The sequence below is a fragment of the Ovis aries genome, chromosome 10, assembly GCF_016772045.2.
Source record: "Ovis aries strain OAR_USU_Benz2616 breed Rambouillet chromosome 10, ARS-UI_Ramb_v3.0, whole genome shotgun sequence".
NCBI classification, from domain to species: Eukaryota; Metazoa; Chordata; class Mammalia; order Artiodactyla; family Bovidae; genus Ovis; species Ovis aries.
This window is the reverse complement of record NC_056063.1, coordinates 75,645,069-75,654,066: the sequence shown is the minus strand read 5'-3', so window position 1 is coordinate 75,654,066 and position 8,998 is coordinate 75,645,069. Positions and strand designations below refer to the sequence as shown.

The following is an 8,998-nucleotide window of genomic DNA, read 5'->3' as shown; positions in this document are numbered from 1 at the left end:
ATGGTGAAGGACAGGGAAGCCTGGCGTGCTGCAATCCACAGGGTTGCAAAGAGTCAGACACGACTGAATGACTGAACAACAAACAACGAGTTCATCTTGCTTTATAAAACAGATACCTGCTTCTGGGTACCAAGAATGTGTTAAGAAACACAGCTGAAAAGCACAAAAAAAGATTAACAAGGCTGTCATACATAGTGTACAAAATGATTAGTGTTCCAACAAGTTCTTAAGGGAAATAGGCAGCCTAGGGACCCTCTCCAGCTACGACAAGCCCATTCCCTTCTGGTGGAGGAAGCCAACACCTGTTAGCCTTGAGCATCTGTCTCACCCATCGTCCAGAGAGTTTTCCATTACAAACCCACCGTGGCCCATCTTCCCCTTCTTCCCAGGAAAAGGAGCCTAGTGAAGATGCCTACAGAGTTATAGCACTGTAACCTCAGCCTCACTCACATCTGTGTTTTCTCCCTACATGCAAGCGTGTGAAGTCGCTTGAGTCGTGCCTGACTCTTCCAACCCTGTGGACTATAGCCCGCCAGGCTCCTCTGTCCATGGGATTCTCCAGGCAAGAATACTGGAGTGGGTTGCCGTGCCCTCCTCCAGGGATCGAACCCACATCTCTTGTGTCTCCTGCGTTGGCAGGTGGGTTCTTTACCACTAACGCCACCTAGGAGGCCCAAGCACTGTCATTTCCAACAGAACGCTGTGCTGTTTCTAGTGGCTGACATTTAGTGTGTGTTTACCATGTGCAGGCCTTGCACTAAGCAGGTTACATGGATTACTTCATCCGATCTGATTAGAAAGATGTTTTTCCTATGTCCAGTTGCAGGTGGGGAAAGTGAGGCCATGGATGGATGGATGGAAGGATGGACAGACGGTGGATAAACACGAGGTCCAAACCCATTCTTAACCATTAAAATTGCCTTTATAAATGATGGTAAGATAAATTCTAACTTCTCCAAATCTAGGAACCAATAAATTATAAAGTAAAATAACGATACTTGACACCTAACAATCTTATGAGATGGGTGCTATCATTGGCCCTGGTTTATAGAAATGCCTAAAGTATTTCGGCTCTTTTGATAAAACCACATTCAGAAGAAGGATAAACACATAAATACAAGCGCAAGATGAAAACAAACACAAATGCATTTAGACTTAGATGAAGACATATACTCATAGGCAGAGGCTGTCTTTGTCAGCTCAGGTTGCCGTAAGGAAGTATCTTAGACTGGGAGGCTCAAACAACAGCCATTTATGTGACACAATTCTGGAGGGTGAAAAGTCCAGGATCAAAGTGGTGGCAGATATGGTCCTTTGTGACGTCTCTTTCCTGTCTACAGACAACTGGATTTTTCCTGCGTGCTCACAAGGCCTTTCTTCTTTACCTGCATGTGGAGAGAGAGACAACTCCAGCGTCTCTTCCTTTTCTTACAAGGGCAATAACCCCATCACAAGGGTTCTACCTTTCCCAGTAATCAGACAGTTAAGGGGTGCTGGGGGGAACGGGGGAAATTCTCATTATAAACAGGTGTTTATTTTGCACGCAGAAAAGTAACTTCCTTGGAACCCCTTACTAAGCCACGATACCATGCTGCTACTGCTAAGTCGCTTCAGTCGTGACCGACTCTGTGCGACCCCATAGACGGCAGCCCACCAGGCTCCCCCGTCCCTGGGATTCTCCAGGCAAGAATACTGGAGTGGGTTGCCATTTCCTTCTCCAGTGCATGAAAGTGAAAGAAAGTGAAAAGTGAAAGTGAAGTCGCTCAAGTCGTGCCCAACTCTTAGCGACCCCATGGACTGCAGCCTACCAGACTCCTCCGTCCATGGGGTTTTCCAGGCAAGAGCACTGGAGTGGGTTACCATTGTCTTCTCCACGATACCATGAGTGAGCTATTATTAATCCCATATTACAGACAAAGGGCTCCCCAGGTGGCGCTAGTGGTAAGAAAATCCGCCCATCAATGCAGGAGACGCAAGAGACGTGGGTTTGATCCCTGGGCTGGGAAGATCCCCTGGAGTAGGAAGTGGCAACCCACTCCAGTATTCTTGCCTGGAGAGTCCCATGGACAGAGGAGCCTGGTGGGCTACACAGTCCACGGGGTCCCAAAGACTCAGACATGACTAAGCGGACATTACGATGAAGAAACTGAAAATCAGAAAGTTAAGGAACTTACTCAACTGTTCTAAATGCTTGCTAAGTTCAGATGACTCCCTGCCATGGAATAGGCATACTTTGATTCCCTCTGTCTCTCCTAAACTTTTTCTGACGGAAAAATTCAAATTACACATAAATTGGGAGAAAGTAGAAGAAACCTCCAGGTACCCATCACCCAGGGACAACAGTTAACCACTGATGATATCGCTTGTTTCAACTATGATTCCTTCTAACACTTGTAGGAACTTGAGGAAATTTCTGCACAACGGTAAGTAGCGACCAGACAGATGGGTGTGTATTATGCCTTTTGTTTTCTATCTCAAACAGTTTGCTCAACAAAAATATATACATATGTAATATTTATATAATTCTCCAGCTCCTTGTCATGAGATGAATTTTTCAAATGTCTAAGCACTGAGAATTCCCTGGCAGTCTGGTGGTTAGGACTCCTTGCTTCTGTTGCAGAGGGTGTGGTTCCATCCCTGGTCAGGGAATGAAGATCCCGTATGCTTTGTAGTGCTGCCAAAAAAAAAAAAAGTCTAAGCACTTCAGGGACTCTGCTTGCTTGTTTGATTTTAGGGGCAGACACAGAAATGCTGCTTGTGACCCACAGCCAAGTTCTGTGGGGAGGGCAAGGTGCCAACTTCAAAAAGGGGAAGAACTCAGTTCCCCCTGGTGACCTCTCTCACGCCCATGCCATCATATGGCAGCAACCACGGGGCATGTGACACCACTCATAATTCTCAATGAGTATTTCAAGCACTTTGGGTGGACCCTTCCTTATTTATTCTTTAACAGAACCACCAAATGGTAAGAAAGTAATTTTTAAACATAACTTGGCATAGGAATTTGGTGAGTATTATCCAATCTCTTTTCTTACTGGAATATGTATAATTTATCTTCTGAAAAAGATATATTACTATGACTTAATATCAACACGCAACAATTTGTTCATCTTATTTGTTCTTCACAAGAAGGAAAAAAATCATTAGCTATATTTAATTTATAAAGGAGCTTATAAAGGAGCATTTGACCAAAGGTCTTCTGGAACATAAGCTTCACTCAGCAAGTAAGTGGAAGAAACACAATTGGAAATGAAGGTACCCATCTCTGTATCATTCAGCTTTGCTATAGTAACAAATGGCTCCCATAGAGGAAGAAAAGCTCGGATTTTTCTACCCTCTAAGTTCTGTCTCTGTGGCATGTGAATTAAACTATCAAAAGATAGACTCATAGGAGGGAAAAAATAGTTCACTTACATACGTAATGTACATGCACATGGGAGAACATAGTGATGAGTAACACAAAGGGCTGGGCAGAATTCAGGGCTTATATACCATCTGAATAGGCGAAAGAGAGGCGAAGCGATGCACTTATGGGAAAACTGATGACTTTTTAAAGATAAAGGTTTTCAGGAAAACACATGGGGGATAAAATATTTGTGATAATGTTCCTCTATACAGGTATGAGTGATCTTTCCATCTCCTTCAGGGCCATAAAACTCCCTTGGTAAAGGGATTTGAGGAACTTTCTTTTGGTTTTATTCACTACTTTTTATTGGAGTATAGTTGGTTTACAATGTTGTATTGGTTTCTGCTGCACAGCAAAGTGAATCAGCTCTGTGTATACATATTCTTTTTCAGACTTCCTTCCCATTTAGGTCAGCACAGAGCGTTGAGGAGAGTTCCCTGTGCTCTTCAGTAGGTTCTCAGTAGTTATTATTTGTTAGCTTTGACACTGAAGTATAACTGACCTCTAACACTACGTTAGTTCCAAGGGCACAACAGTGATCAGAAATTTCTATACATTACAAAATGGTCTAGTTACCACCATGAGGAGTCCTTTACAATAAGTCCTTTAAAATAACAGCTAAAGATTTTATATGGGGACAGATACATATATTATAACAACATTATTGACTATATTTCCCACTCTATACATTTCGCCCCTGTGACTCATTTATTGTATTTGGCGAAGGTTTTATTCATGTTCTTGCTTCTAGGAGTAGATCCACCCTAAAGAGAAAATAAAACGGCCTTATTTCCCAGAAGTTGCTGCTTTTAGTCAGAGAAGAGGCTTTTTCCTTTCTCTCTCATCTGATGACTTTCAAATCTCTTCAGCTTAAAATAACCTTTATACCAACCCAGGGGTTCCGAGTTGGTTTCCACAGATCCAAATTTCGGTAGCTGCACTGGGTTACCCAAAAAGTTCGTCCCGGTGTTTCCGTAAGATGTAACGGAAAAGCCCGAATGGACTTCTTGGCCAACCCGGTACTTCTCAGTCACATTACCTGACAGCTCTCCTCCACATGTTTTCTTCACCCCAGGAGGAAAATGGGAACAGGTTCTGTAATCGCAGAAGGAAAACAGAAGTGGCTGAGGCTTGCAGTGCCTCTGAGAGCTTCCGTTTGGATGTGGCGTTTGTCCCTACAGCTCATGCTCCATCAGCTAAAGCGAGCCATACGGCCAAGATGGCCGACAGGGAGACAGGAAGAGCAACTCCTCCTGAGGGAGGCCACCACAGGCTCAGGGCACCCGGAGAGGGACTCTTCCTGGTAAGGGGAGTGAATACGGGGGAGCAATACTATTCGTGCGGTTTATCAGAGTCTCCAACGATACACCTTTTCCACTCCATTCTGCTTCGAAAAGTTTCAAAGAGGAAGTAAGACTTGAGTTGGCTTTTCAAGGATAGTTCTAGGCAGGGATGTAGTAGACCTCAGGTCAGGTATATCTGGAAACAATAAATGTATGAAAAAAGGCCTAACTCCAACGTTACTGTCTCTCAGGAAAGAAGATACTTTTTGCCTGCAGATTGGCAAAAAAATTTTAAGTTAATTTGGAAAAGTGCTATTCACTCCTACACTGCTGGTGGGAGTACACACGCTTTAGGTTGTGTGAGCAGCAGTATCATAGTATCTACTGAAGCTAAACATGCAAATACCTTTTGACCCATTCATTCCACTCCTAGGAATCTCTCCTACAAAGATACTTGTTCGTGTGCACAAACATGAGTCTACGAAGGATGCCTCATGAACTGGAAAGCCAAATGGATGTCCATCAAGGTGAGAACTGTAAAATAAGGTATAGCTCTGGAATACTATATATATATATAGGAATGCATACATAAATGTGTGTGTTCGTTGCTTAGTCATGTCTGACTCTGCAACTCCACGGACTGTAGCCCTTCAGACTCCTCTGTCCATGGGATTCCCTAGGCAAGAAAACTAGAATGGGCTGTCATTTCCTTCTCCAGGGGATCTTCCTGACTCAGGGAATGAACCTGGGTCTCCTGCTTGGCAGGCAGATTCTTTTCCACTGAGCCACCTGGGAAGTCCATGTATACACAGATATGCACACACATATATATACATATACACATTTAAAAATCATCCAGACCCATTTTAAGCACAAAAGGCAAGTTACAACATGTAAAATCATAATGCATAATACCATGAAAACTACATCTAAGTGTAAATAAAGTATTAGCAGGGTGCACATTACTTTGTCACAGTTGTTTTAATTGTAGCAAAATTAGTTGAGACGAATGATAACAGTAGCAGTATTTAAGCACTTCTAGGTTGTTTGAATCTTTTACAAAATGAACATATTCCTGTATTGTTTAGCATAATTAAACAAATTAAAATGCCTAAAATTAAAATAAAATAGTGCCATTTTGTTTTATAATACTCATAAAGTTCAGAAAAAATTTAAAAAGATAATAATGAAAATCACCCCTAGAGTCATTTGAAAATAACTCTAAAAGCAAACTCATCTGAAAGATTGATCACACACAGAATTCTCGTTTGGATAGGCCTCGTTCTGAAAATCAGATGCCCATAAGATAATAGTTCATGAGACCTACCTCCAAATAGCTTTAATTAGTTGACTTACTTTTGTTAGCAGCTAACAAAGTCCCACAGCTGACTGCAAAAGTATCAAGGGAACATTGTGATAGAAAACTGAGTTAAGAGGTGCCTAATGCAGGAGAAAGTTCTTGACTGGTGTTTAAAAGAGGGTTTGACTAAAACTGACGACTGTACGGCCTGATTAGACCAATGATATGCAGCATTCCAGCCAAATTTATTACCTGCTCAAATCAAATCAATAATCTTGGTCAGACAAAGCATGGTTCGATGGTTTCAATTTTCTTCTGTCGTCAGAAGGACCAAATAGGAGCTGGAGTAACTAATGGAAATTTCTTTCATTCTTCATCAAGCTGAGTTAGAGGTTTCCTGAAGCCAGATTTTCTACCAACTGTATAAATTGTTAAAAGCCTCGCCCCCAGAAGGCTATTCACTGACACTTTCTTCCCTGATGTGTTTTCCTTAGCCCTACCCTGGGTTGCTCTTTGTTACCACTGTTACATTATTCATGTTAAAAGTCCTGTTCATTTTGTATGTGTCCTGGAGCTAGGATGTTTCTCCAAATCACTTTTGTTTGGACAGCTATCCCATTATCGTATTTATGCCTTATAATGCCAAGAAGTCATCCCTAATGGCCCCAGGTAACAAATCCAATATTATCAGCTTTTAAGGTGCTAAGTATTCCTGTGATCTTTAGAAAACACCCAGCACAGTCTACACAATGAAGAAGAAACCCAGAGAGACTGAGTAACTTGTCCAGCTCAAGGTGGTCAATGTCTGATGAATCTCCAACTTCAAAGTCATTTTGGCCCTGCACTACCTGGATCCTGGTTCACAGCAGCAAGATGTCTGCTATATACTGACAAAGGATGGAGGCTGGCCCTGAGTCCCGGTGCCTACAGGCAGTTTTAAGTCTCTTTGCACCACGTATTAAAGACGGCTTCTGTTAAGATATAATTTATGCACCATGCGTGATAAATTGATGCACCAGCTTCAGGTGTGTCTGACTCTTTGCGACCCCATGAACCATAGCCCGCCAGGCTCTGCTGTCCATGGGATTCTCCAGGCAAGAATACTGGTGTGGGTTGCCATTCCCTGCTCCAGGGAGATCTTCCCATCCCAGGGATCACACACGTCTCTTATGTCTAGCCTGCACTGACAGGTAGGTTCTTTACCACTAGTGCCACCTGGGAAGCCTGGGTCTCCTGCACTGCAGGTGAAGTCTTTACCGGCTCAGCCACCAGGGCAGCTCTTGTACACCATAAAGGTCACTAATTTCTAGTGTAGGGATCCAGTGATTTTTAAAACTTTTACAGAGCTGCGTAGATGTCACCATAATCCAATCTGAAGACAATCTCCATCAAAAAAAAAAAAAAAAGCCCTCTGGCTCATTTATAGTCACTCCCTGCTTTCCCCACCCCAACCCCCTCCTGCACGCCAATACCAGCTCCATGTAACCATAAATTTGCCTTTCCTGGACAGGTCATGTAAATAGATTCTTAAAAATGTGTGGTCATCACTTTCATCTTTCTTATTGCACAATGTTCAGATCATCATTTTGACATGGCCGTGTATTCTGCTGACTGCTCTCTTTCCGCCGTATGGTCATATCTTGCCACCTTGAGACTTAAGCTCCCTGTGGGTCAGTTGAATTCAGTTCAGTTCAGTCGCTCAGTCGTGTCCGACTCTTTGCGACCCCATGTATCGCAGCACGCCAGGCCTCCCTGTCCATCACCATCTCCTGGAGTTCACGCAGACTCACGTCCATCGAGTCAGTGATGCCATCCAGCCATCTCATCCTCTGTCGTCCCCTTCTCCTCCTGCCCCCAATCCCTCCCAGCATCAGAATCTTTTCCAATGAGTCAACTCTTCGCAAGAGGTGGCCAAAGTACTGGAGCTTCAGCTTTAGCATCATTCCTTCCAAAGAAATCCCAGGGCTGATCACCTTCAGAATGGACTGGTTGGATCTCCTTACAGTCCAAGGGACTCTCAAGAGTCTTCTCCAACACCACAGTTCAAAAGCATCAATTCTTCAGAGCTCAGCCTTCTTCACAGTCCAACTCTCTCATCCATACATGACCACTGGAAAAACCATAGCCTTGCCCACAGAATTTAGTCGGCAAAGTAATGTCTCTGCTTTTGAATATGCTATCTAGGTTGGTCATAACTTTTCTTCCAAGGAGTAAGCGTCTTTTAATTTCATGGCTGCAGTCACCATCTGCAGTGATTTTGGAGCCCCCCAAAAAATAAAGTCTGACACTGTTTCCACTGTTTCCCCATCTATTTCCCATGAAGTGATGGGACCGGATGCCATGATCTTCGTTTTCTGAATGTTGAGATTTAAGCCAACTTTTTTGCTCTCCTCTTTCACTTTCATCAAGAGGCTTTTAGTTCCTCTTCACTTTCTGCCATAAGGGTGATGTCATCTGCATATCTGAGATTATTGATATTTCTCCCAGCAATCTTGATTCCAGCTTGTGTTTCTTCCAGTTCAGCGTTTCTCATGATGTACTCTGCATAGAAGTTAAATAAGCAGGGTGACAATATACAGCCTTGACGCACTCCTTTTCCTATTTGGAAGCAGTCTGTGGTTCCATGTCCAGTTCTAACTGTTGCTTCCTGACCTGCATACAGATTTCTCAAGAGGCAGGTCAGGTGGGTAGGTAATTGTCCCTACTGTAGGTACAATTTCATACCCCTGCAGTGTACTCTCTCAATAGCCTGCCTCTTTCTTCTTGTCCAAACCATCTCACCGCCTGCCGGCCCAACTTTAAACTGCCAGAAGGTTCCTTTTTATCCTTTTTAGGTGGAGGGCTATCTCTGGCTATGTTCATGGCAGGAGCAGGGAATTAATTTCCCCGGAAGCAGCCACAACCAATGGCTGATTGGACACGATGTATAAATACCCCAACTGTCTCACCTCTCAGGAGCCCTCAGAGGTGTGGGCACTGCACTGAGCCTCAAAGGGTTTCCCAAGAGAG

General features: G+C 43.4%; 1 long non-coding RNA gene across 2 annotated transcripts; it reads left to right on the top strand.

Annotated features, from left to right (window-relative positions):
• The first annotated feature begins 2,231 nt into the window (after window positions 1-2,231).
• LOC121820497 (uncharacterized) lies at window positions 2,232-7,627 on the top strand. 2 transcript variants are annotated; one of them, XR_009595155.1, is made up of 3 exons: window positions 2,232-4,709; window positions 5,123-5,216; window positions 6,715-7,627. It is a non-coding gene; the product is annotated as an uncharacterized LOC121820497 (long non-coding RNA). The 2 variants fall into 2 exon arrangements; XR_006061062.2 differs by having other exon boundaries at window positions 6,681-7,627.
• The last annotated feature ends 1,371 nt before the right edge of the window (window positions 7,628-8,998 follow it).